This window comes from Amblyomma americanum, chromosome 1 (genome assembly GCF_052857255.1).
Source record: "Amblyomma americanum isolate KBUSLIRL-KWMA chromosome 1, ASM5285725v1, whole genome shotgun sequence".
Classification (NCBI taxonomy): domain Eukaryota; kingdom Metazoa; phylum Arthropoda; class Arachnida; order Ixodida; family Ixodidae; genus Amblyomma; species Amblyomma americanum.
Window position 1 is genome coordinate 340,597,835 of NC_135497.1, and position 10,734 is coordinate 340,608,568.

The window sequence follows — 10,734 nt, forward strand, 5'->3', positions numbered from 1 at the left end:
TTGCCTCTGTAAAAACACAGCCACCTCCTCGCCTTTTTCAACAGCATGCGTTTCCGGAAAGCGACGCGCAAGAGCAGCATGTCCTAAGTTGGCGTGACATGCATCAGTGAGGCTCCCGACAGTAAATCAATGCCTACCACAAGCACAACGACCTCACTCTCCCCTGTGTCGTCTCCGTCAAGTACACAGCGTAGCAGGAAAGGACGTAGATGACGCCCATTACGCCCGACTTCTGGGGCAGGCAAAAAGCATTCGGGTCTCGATGGCTGCGATTCGCGCATCGCGGCGGCTATGCGTTGCCTTGATCCCTCTAAGTGTGATTCATAATGTACGTTTTAATGCTTTTAAGAAACACCTCTTCAGGAGTGCTATGCACCCGGGGGCTGATAACGAAGTAATAAATGGAGGTGGTGTCTAATCTTTCATAAGGTTTGTAGTAGAAAAATACAGTTTCGATCCTTTTTCTTGCTTGCGAATGATATTGCAACGGATAGAAGAAGAGATGAATGAAGACTCTTGGAGGCGCGCGTGCTCTGGGTTTCGGTGTCTGTGCGGGCCGCCTTGTGCTCTTGACCTGTGTGCTGTGCCCGGGCGTTCTCGCGTCGTTCCCGCCTGGACCACGTAACATCTTTGGTGGAGGTGCGGATTTTACGCTGCGCACACCACGCAGCTTCGTACTACTCGTCAGGCCGGGACTACCACCATGGCTCCACCCGGCCGGTCAAGGAGCCCCACTACCCCCACTACCCCTCCTTTCGTCATCATGGCTCCGCCTCGCGACCCCGGCACGTTTTCCGGCACAGATGGCTCCGACGTCGAAGACTGGATTAACCTTTACGAGCGTGTCGGCAACTACAACAGGGGGGACCCTACGCTAATGCTCGCGAACGTCATCTTTTCCCTCAATGGCACGGCGCGCGTATGGTACGAGACCCACGAGGAAGAGCTAACAAGTTGGGACACCTTTAAGGAAAAGTTGAAGACGCTATTCGGTAGACCTGATGACCGCCAGCTCGCCGCCAAGAAACAGCTGGCTACTCGAGCACAGTCTTCTACCGAGAGCTACGTCGCCTACATTCAGGACATCTTGGCGCTTTGTCACAAGGTCGACGCCGCAATGAGTGAGACCGATAAAGTGGGCCACGTGCTCAAAGGCATTGCCGACGATGCGTTCCACTTGCTTGTTTGCAAAGACTGTACCTCAATTGACTCCATCATAAACGAGTGCCGTCGATTTGAGCAAGTCAAAGGCCGCCGCATTTCGCCGTCGTTTTCTCGCCTTCCCTACACGGCCGCGACATCTTCCTGTGAGGACCACCGATCACCATCCCGCACGCCCTCGGACGCCCCTGCCGTCACCGATTCAGTCACCCGGATCGTCCGACGTGAACTGGAGGCCCTCGCACCTGTGATATCCCCGCCTTCCGTCCCTGATACAACCCTGCCCGCTGTGTCGCTGATTCAGGCCGTTGTGCGGCAGGAACTCGCTCATCTGAACCTCGATCCAGCAGTGTGCGCCATCAGAAGCCCGGACACCCCCCAGCCCCCTCCCTGTGCTTTTCGTCGCACCTATTATTCTCTGCCCCGTTCCCGCAATCCCAATGACTGGCGCACGGCGGACGACCGTCCCATTTGCTTCCGGTGCTCTCGCATTGGCCACATCGCCCGTCATTGCCGTCGTCCATGGTCTTCAACGCCCCGCAACGTCTTCCCCTCCTTCTACAGTCCCTCCTCATCCCACAACTTCTCGACCCGCGCCCCGTCTGAACCGTCTGCACAAGCCGTACCCCCTCCACGCCGATTCTCCCGCTCTCCGTCCCCGCAGGGCCGCCGCTCTCGTTCCCCCCAGTCGCCTTCTCGCAGCCGCTCCCAATTGGAAAACTAAGTGATGCAGCTCCCGGAGGTGACGCTGCATCAACGACCCGGACTACAAATCATCTCTCGACCACCCGACCTAATCTTCTGAACGTCACTATCGACCGTGTTCCTGTGCGCGCCCTGAGTGACACCGGTGCTCATGTATCAGTGATGAGTGCTGCCCTCCGCCGTCGCCTCCGCAAAGTCCTAACGCCTGCAACGTCCCGTGTGTGTGTCGCGGATGGTGGCAGGCCTGCTGTGGACGGTATGTGTACCGCGCGCGTTACTATTGCCGGCCAGAGTATACCAGTTCAGTTCACCGTGCTGACCACCTGTGCCCATGACCTTATCCTCGGCTTAGATTTTTTGACTGACCATTCCGCCCTCATTGACTGCTCGGAGGGTGTTCTACACCTCGCCCTTCCAATGCTGGATTCAGACCCACTTGATGTATCACTGCGACTATTCAGTACCGCATATGCTTGCCTGTCATCCCGAACCGCCTCTTTTGTTCCATTGACCCCATCTCACCCAGTTCCCGATGGCGACTATCTCGTTACTCCCAATCTTGACCTCCTCCTGACCCGTAAGTTGCCCTACCTCATACCATTGCCACCGTCCAAGCCAACGCCCTCTCTCTGCCTTTCCTCAACTTCGGCCGCACTTCTCAACTGCTACCGTCCGGCATATGCGTCGCTACGCTATCCCCTCTCGCTCCTTGCCACGTGGCTACGTTGCCCGCTACCCCAGTTCCAGAAACCGCCGCACCGCGCCGGCAGTCTCTTCTGTCGACCGACACCTTCACAACCATGATGGCTACCGACCTCCATCCCGATCAAACTGCCAAGCTTCGTGCCCTTCTCGAATCTTTTTCGGATATTTTTGACGTGAACAACACCGCGCTGGGTCAAACTCTCGCCGCCAGGCACCGCATTGAAACAGGCGATGCGCCTCCCATCCGCCGCCGCCCTTACCGGGTCTCTCACGCCGAGCGTCGAGTAATCATTGCGGAAGTTACTAAAATGCTAGAAAAAAACATTATCGAACCCTCACACAGTCCCTGGGCCTCACCCGTTGTCCTTGTCAGGAAAAAGGATGGCTCATGGCGTTTTTGCATTGATTATCGCCATCTGAATAAGATCACTAAAAAGGACGTGTACCCCCTGCCGCGTATCGATGACGCGCTTGACTGCCTCCATGGTGCCAAATTCTTCTCGTCCATAGATCTTCGCTCCGGCTACTGGCAAATTGCTGTAGATGAACAGGACCGTGAGAAAACCGCTTTTGTGACTCCTGATGGCCTTTATCAATTCAAAGTTATGCCTTTCGGATTATGCAACGCACCAGCCACATTTGAACGCATGATGCATGCTCTTCTGCAAGGCTTTAAGTGGTCCACCTGCCTGTGCTATCTCGATGACGTCATTGTCTTTTCGCCTTCGTTTTCCTCTCACCTCACTGACCTTTTTCAGATCCTTTCCCTCTTTCGTCATGCTGGCCTGCAGCTCAACTCGTCTAAGTGCCGTTTCGCGCGCCGTCAACTCGCCATCTTGGGTCATGTCGTCGACAACACGGGGGTGCACCCTGACCCTGATAAGATCCGAGCCGTTAAAGACTTTCCGCAGTCACGTTCCTGTAACGACGTCCGCAGCTTCTTAGGGCTGTGCTCCTACTTTCGTCGATTTGTTGAAGGCTTCGCCGACATCGCCCGCCCCCTCACCGGCCTCCTGAAAAAGGAAGCCACCTTCATCTGGGGACCCGGCCAAGCACACGCGTTTTCCACCTTGATATTGAAGCTTACTACCACGCCAGTTCTGGCCCACTTCGATGTGAGAGCTCCCACTGAAGTCCGCACAGACGCCAGCGGCTATGGCATCGGCGCTATTCTCTCTCAGAGGCAATCCGAACAGCACCGTGTCATCGCCTACGCCAGCCGCCTCCTCTCCGCCCCGGAGCGCAATTACTCAATTATCGAACGTGAGTGCTTAGCCCTTGTCAGGGCGGTTGGGAAATTCCGCCCATATTTGTACGGCCGCCCTTTTACGGTTGTCACCGACCACCATGCGCTCTGCTGGCTCTCATCACTGAAAGATCCTACTGGCCGCCTAGGTCGCTGGGCTTTACACCTCCAAGACTACGACTATACCGTGGTATATAAGTCCGGTAGGCTACACACTGATGCTGACTGCCTCTCCCGATATCCCGTTGACTCATCTGATCATTCTGCCAGTGACACCGCCGCTGACCTCTTCTCGCTCTCTGCTCTTACTCACCTTGGCGATGAGCAGCGACGAGATATCGAGCTCCGCTCTATTATTTCCCGCCTCAATACCTCTCCATCTGACCCTGCCCTGCTCCGGTTTGTACTTCATCATGACACACTCTACCGCAGAAGCCTAAACCCGGCCGGCCCAGACCTACTGCTCGTTGTCCCGAAGCATCTGCGCAACGACGTCCTCCACGAGCTCCAAGACCTCCCCACTGCTGGACATCTGGGTGTCTCGCGTACTTACGCCCGCGTGCGTCGTCGCTTCTTTTGGCCCCGTCTCTACCAGTCCGTCCGCCGCTACGTTCGTTCCTGCAACCAGTGCCAGCGCCGGAAACGTCCCGCCACGCTCTCCGTGGGTTTGCTCCAGCCTGTTGATGTGCCCCCTGAACCATTCTATCGTGTTGGCTTGGATCTTTTGGGCCCGTTTCCGGAGTCAACCTCTGGAAACAAATGGATTGCCGTTGCGACAGATTATGCTACTCGCTATGCCATCACGCGGGCCCTCCCCACCAGTACTGCTACCGACGTGGCCGATTTTCTCTACGACCTCATCCTCCGTCATGGTGCACCCCGCCAACTTCTCACCGACCGCGGCCGTTGCTTTCTCTCTAAAGTTGTCGACGACATTCTCCGTTCCTGCTCAACAAAACATAAGCTGACCACCGCCTATCATCCCCAAACCAACGGTCTTACAGAGCGCCTCAACCGCACTCTCACGGATACGCTCGCCATGTACGTTTCCCCGGACCATCGGGACTGGGACATTGCCCTTCCATACGTGACCTTCGCTTACAATTCTTCTCGCCATGACACTGCCGGTTACTCTCCGTTCTATCTGTTGTACGGTCGTGAACCCCAATTACCTTTGGACACGCTGCTTCCGACATTTTCTTCCCCGCCTTCTGAATATGCCCACGACGCTATTGCCCGCGCCGACCACGCCCGCCAGCTGGCTCGCTCCCGCCTACAAGCCTCGCAGGTTTCACAGCAGGACTACTACGACCGCCGCCACCGCATGGTAACTTTTTCCCCTGGAGCCCTCGTCTTGCTTTGGTCGCCCACACGCCGTGTCGGGCTTTGCGAAAAACTAATGTCCCGCTATGTTGACCCATACCGTGTGCTCCGCCAGGTCACCGCCGTCACCTACGAGATTGCCCCGGCCTTTCCGGAGACCACCTCCGGTGGATCTCAGAGTGACGTTGTCCACGTCTCTCGCCTCAAGCCCTACGTGTCGCAATCCCTTGCTCCGCCCTAATTTCCACCGAGACGGTGTTTTTTTGCGACCGGGGGCCATGCAACGGATAGAAGAAGAGATGAATGAAGACTCTTGGAGGCGCGCGTGCTCTGGGATTCGGTGCTCTGTGCGGGCCGCCTTGTGCTCTTGACCTGTGTGCTGTGCCCGGGCGTTCTCGCGTCGTTCCCGCCTGGACCACGTAACAATATCTTGAGAAGCTTAGTGGTTGAGAGACAAGCGTTGTGAAGGATGACATGTTAAAGTATTAAAAGGTGATAAATATAACCGCACTCAGGACTAAAATATATGGCCCGCGCATTGCCCTTCTGAGAGCTGTAAGCACAAGTCCAACCTGTAACCCAAATTCTTGGTTACCACTTGATAAAAGCCTGGTTTCATTACGTGCCCTGTGCAGAGAACCACCGAGGCGTGGGCAACTGGAACAAAGCGTGTTTATTGGGCTATACGCATCTCCACCTTACAGAGGGGAAACTGTCCAGCTGGCAACCTCACCAGGTGTGACACGCATCGCCATGGCGACGCTGGTTCTGCTGAAGCCCACACTCTATAAAAAAAAGGTGTGATCTTAGTACTTTAAGGAAGTAAATCCACTGACGCTGTGGCGAGCCCTTTTTGGTGTAAAGTTACGCATTGGTCGGTGGACTAATTTTGTACGGGGTAATGTTTAGGCTGTAATCGGGGTAATGTTATCCCGGCTGGTCAAGTGTAGGTATGAGGCTTTGATGACTAACGTTGCCCTTGCTCAGAAAATATAAGGCTTAAGCCATGAAAATTCAAACATATACTTTACTTTCTGGTGCAAGTTCGCACCCACTCGGAATAAATTTATACTCAATTCTAGAGCGTAAACTTATCGTTGCAAGGATACTCTTCAGCCTGTCTAATGAGCTTACTACAGCGCTCCTGAAGTGCTGCTTTGCACCTTATTGATGGGCGTAACATTCCTCCACAAGAGCCTATGGTTTTGTTCGTTTGGGTGCAGCTTTACGCGGCGTTAGGAAGTGCAAAGTTAAGGGTAAAGTTACTGTGGCAGGGCTATAGTCCAAACCTACATAAGAAGTTTACTACAACACTCCTTAAGGGCAACTTTTCTCTGTATCAGTGGGAATAACAGTCTTCTTCAAGTGTGTATGTTTTGTCTTATAGGTGCATCCTTACGTCTGTTTTGGAAAGCAACGGTACCTTCCAGAGGACTGTATCCCATATTACAGTGCATTCTTACACCTTCTCGAACGTAAGGCACGTTCGCTGCAATACGAGTCGGCCATTGTGATTAAAGCAAGGCCGTTTTTGGGTCTGTTAACTAAGCTCCTTCCCTTTTTAGGTGTGCGGTTGTGGTGCATCTACAGATATGTAAAACTCGCATTGCAACTAAACGCACCCATATCATACACCTAAGAACAAAGCTGCGTACTGAAAAGGCATGATAACCACCTCAGTGACGTGCTGTTCGCAGACGTTTTTTTCTTTCATATTCCTGGTAATGTTTGTGTTAGTGCGGAAAGTTTGTCGCGTGCTGTGCAGCACTTCAGAGTGCAGAATTTCACTCCAGTGACAGTACAGCAGTACGCACGACAAGGTTTATTACTTATTGAACTTAAAATGGCAGGATTAATCAGCAGTATTCTGTCAACGTCATGGTGGCATCTATTCTCCAAGCGAACCTGTCTGAAAAAGCAGATCGTTGAAACATGACGGGCAGTGCACACATTTAACTCATAAATTGTAAATACGAGAGCAAAATTTAAGCCGGGGCATATTTATTTAAATCGCGCAGTTGTATGTGTGGTGTTTTCCAAGCAAGCGTAGTGTACAGGCCAAGAAAGAGATAAAAATCAACAACACAAGCGCAGGACACCAGATCATTGTAGAATCGTTCATACTACTCGAGTGAAGAACATGCATGCCCCACTAACTAGACCAACTAGAGGGCGCTATATTTGGTGTCCAGTGCTCATATCTCACATGCAGTGGAAGTCAACGTTACTAGATTCTTTCCAGTTCTCAAACTGTGAAGCTCGCCTGAAGCCTTTCTGTGGCGCGCCGCATGGAGGCGCGCGCGACGGCGTTTGCCCGGCAAGGCGTCGAACCGGCCGCCCCCGCCGGTGTGGGCTGCGAGCGGCAGTGTGTCCGTTTGGCAACGTTTGCGCTCGTATCCGGAGATGCGTAGTGTTTGTGCACCGTGCTTGCAACCGCATGAATTATGCCGCGCTGTTTCGTGCCAGGTTGTAAAAGCGGTTACGATTCTGTGCGATCTGCGGGAGAGAAGAGACATTTTTTCAGACCGCCCCGCGACGCTGAACGCCTTAAACAATGTGAGCGCGCATTACCAAGGCTGGACAAAAAGCTTTCAAGCTCGTGTTCCGTTTGTGATCTTCACTTTCAGGATGACGACATTTTCAAGGTCTTCGAGCACAACATTTCCGGTGAAGTGGTCGCGATACCGCGCAACAAATGGGCGCTGAAAGACAACGCCGTGCCTCGCGTGTTCCCGAATTGCCCGAAGTATCTTTCTAAACCGACACGGAAACGTAAAGCACCTTCTCGCAGACTCTCTCCTGCAAAAAGCAAAAGCCGAAAAGAACAAGGTGAGCGTACGATTGCAGCATTCGGAGATAGCTACGACGAAACAGAAAACGGCGTGTCGCTGGATGGTACTGAATCTTTGTTTGGCATGCTGGCTTGGTTAGCCAAAGGGGGACAAAAACTTCAAGGTTGGTCTCTTGATGTTGCCGAACAAACGGCTCTATTGTACAAGCTCAGCATAAGAAACAATATTCCCCGTGTGGAAACGTCCGTGGCACTATCGGAAAACCTCGATTTGACCGTGTGTGCAAATGGTCGACTCGTGCCACGTAGTGTCTACGCCGGGAAGCAGGGCATTGAGTTGAAGTCATTTGATGACTTGAAGTGTTTGATACAGTATCTGAAAAAGCTGAGGCTCTGCCTGGGATGCCCTGCTAAAAAGTACCCCAAAATCACACCATCAGTGGTGTCAACAAATCAAGATGAAACATGGAGGCGCAACACATGCACTATATTGGGTCTTAATGCTACATGTGCTCAATGCCGGACCTTGGACAAGCTTTTCTTGCAACGGACAAAGCAGCAAAAGGACTGCAAGAAAAAGCAGAGGGCCTGCTTGAAGTCGCTGCGACGCAAAACAATTCGTGCAACCTCAAGGCGAGAAAAACTGAAAGAAGAGCTTGTTTTGATGAAGCGGAACCTTAGCGCAATCCCGTAGTAGACAGTTGACAGCACCCTTGGCGTTCTTCCAGCCAGACAGCAGTTAGCCTTCAAGACAGCTTTCATGACAGCGAAAGCAAAGTCAAGAAATGGGAGGCGGTATGATGCCGAGTGGCTGATGACATGTCTGCTACTGCACATCTCAAGTCCAAAAGCCTACACTTTAATTGCTGACATGCAGCTGCTACCGCTGCCATCAAAGGCTCGCCTTCGCCAAATAATAAAGAGAATTACATGCAAATATGGTTTGCACTGAACATGGTTTGCACTGAAGCCATCTAAGACGGCTAGCAGTATTGCTCCTCGACGAGGTAAAGTTAACGCAGGGTATCTCCTTCAATAAAGCCTCATGCAAGATGGATGGATTCGTGGACTATGGCGACGTTACAGCACCAAACGCAAATCAACTTGCCGACCACGCATTGGTACTGATGTTCGTGCCTCTGTTAGATAACTGGGTGCAATCAATCGCAAGCTTTGCGACAAAAGGAGGTGCACCCGGAAAAGTTCTTGCAGAACTCGTAATGAGTGCTATCTTGGAACTTCACAAGAACAATGCGTCAGTCCTGGCTGTGATCAGTGACGGGGCTGGTAACAACAAATCTATGTAGAGCCAGTTTGGAGTGTCAGGCAAAATGGATGCACCTCACCACTTTATTGAGCATCCATGGGAGCCATCGCAAAACATCTACTTCGTATGCGATGTGCCACATATCGTCAAGTGTATCCAAAATCACCTGAGGAAGCACACCTACGCAATCGTAAAGAAAAAAGCATGAGCAAATGTTCAGTGTAGTTTAACAGTTGGGTTCTGTTTCTTCCATGCAGGCGACCTTCGCATCAATTTCTGGCATTATGTGACCCTGTATGAAGCAGAGAAAAGTAAGCATGTGCGAGTTGTGCCAAAACTGGCCGAAGCACATGTTGCCCCTGATAACCTGCGCAAAATGAGCGTCAGACTAGCTACACAAGTAGATCTTGTTTTTGCAAACGCATGCTGTTTTATTTTCTGTCCTTATATGTGAAAAAATGCAATTCTTTTTTCTGCAACTCTTTAGCCGTGGGACGGCTATTGGAATACGCGTGTACAGGGAAGCAAAAGCCGTTGGCTTAGAAAATTCAGAAGGCACTGAGGCCTTCACAAGAATGCTGAACGACGTATTTGATGCGCTCAACATCAAGCTTCCATCTAGGGGAATCAGGCGCCATTCCAAAGAGATAGAGGCAAGCAGCTCAGCTGCACTTCCTGGAGCCTAGGCTTATACTAATACATACGCCTTTGCGTGTCCGCATGGTTTGATTATTCAGAATTTTTTTCAGATCATGAAGCAGTTCCTGGAAGTCTTGAACGTGACTGAGCGAAATGCAGTTGAGAAGGGCACAAGACTCTTTGCCTCTCAGCTGACAACGGAGTCCTTACGTGTCACAATGATGTCGACGCTAGATATTATCAATTATCTCTTCGACAAGGGCGCATATTACGTACTCACCGCCAAGCTTAACCAGGGCCCGTTGGAGGTAACATGAATTTTTTCACTTTCAGTTTGGACTTTAGAGACATGCACTTTTACTCAAATGCTTGTGATTTCTCTTTCAGCGGCATTTTGGCCTCGCTCGTTCATTTGGAGGTCATGAGTCGCACCCTACCGTCATGAACTTCTCGCAGATATTTCGCCTGCTGAGCCTGTACACGCCCATCAAGACAGCACTACGTGGAAGTGTTCAAGGCGAACCGAATGCTGTACTTGTCAGTGTAGAAGAAACATTGAAGACTGCTGCAGAGGCTCATCGATCAAACAAAGCTAGCTTGCGCAATGAGATTGAGGCTAGGCTGTTGGAAATGACATCGTTTTCATGTGTTACCCCTGACAAAATGACCGATGAGCACAGCTGCTTCAGAGGTTCACCAGATGACAGTGTTGTTTATTACTTATCTGGGTATGTTGTACACAAAGCAAGCGCACAGAGTGACATTTGTGCCTGCATGACATTAGCTCAGCAGCTCCTGTCGTCGGTTCTGACGCGTAATTGACCAGGTATCGGAGCTTTAAGGAAGGCAGCCTGAGGCACCCCAGCATCAAGATGCTACACTTCGTAGGGGTTGTAA

General features: G+C 51.8%; 1 pseudogene; it reads left to right on the top strand.

Moving 5' to 3' along the window:
- Positions 1-703: 703 nt before the first annotated feature.
- Positions 704-10,404, top strand: LOC144121246 (uncharacterized; annotated as a pseudogene).
- The last annotated feature ends 330 nt before the right edge of the window (positions 10,405-10,734 follow it).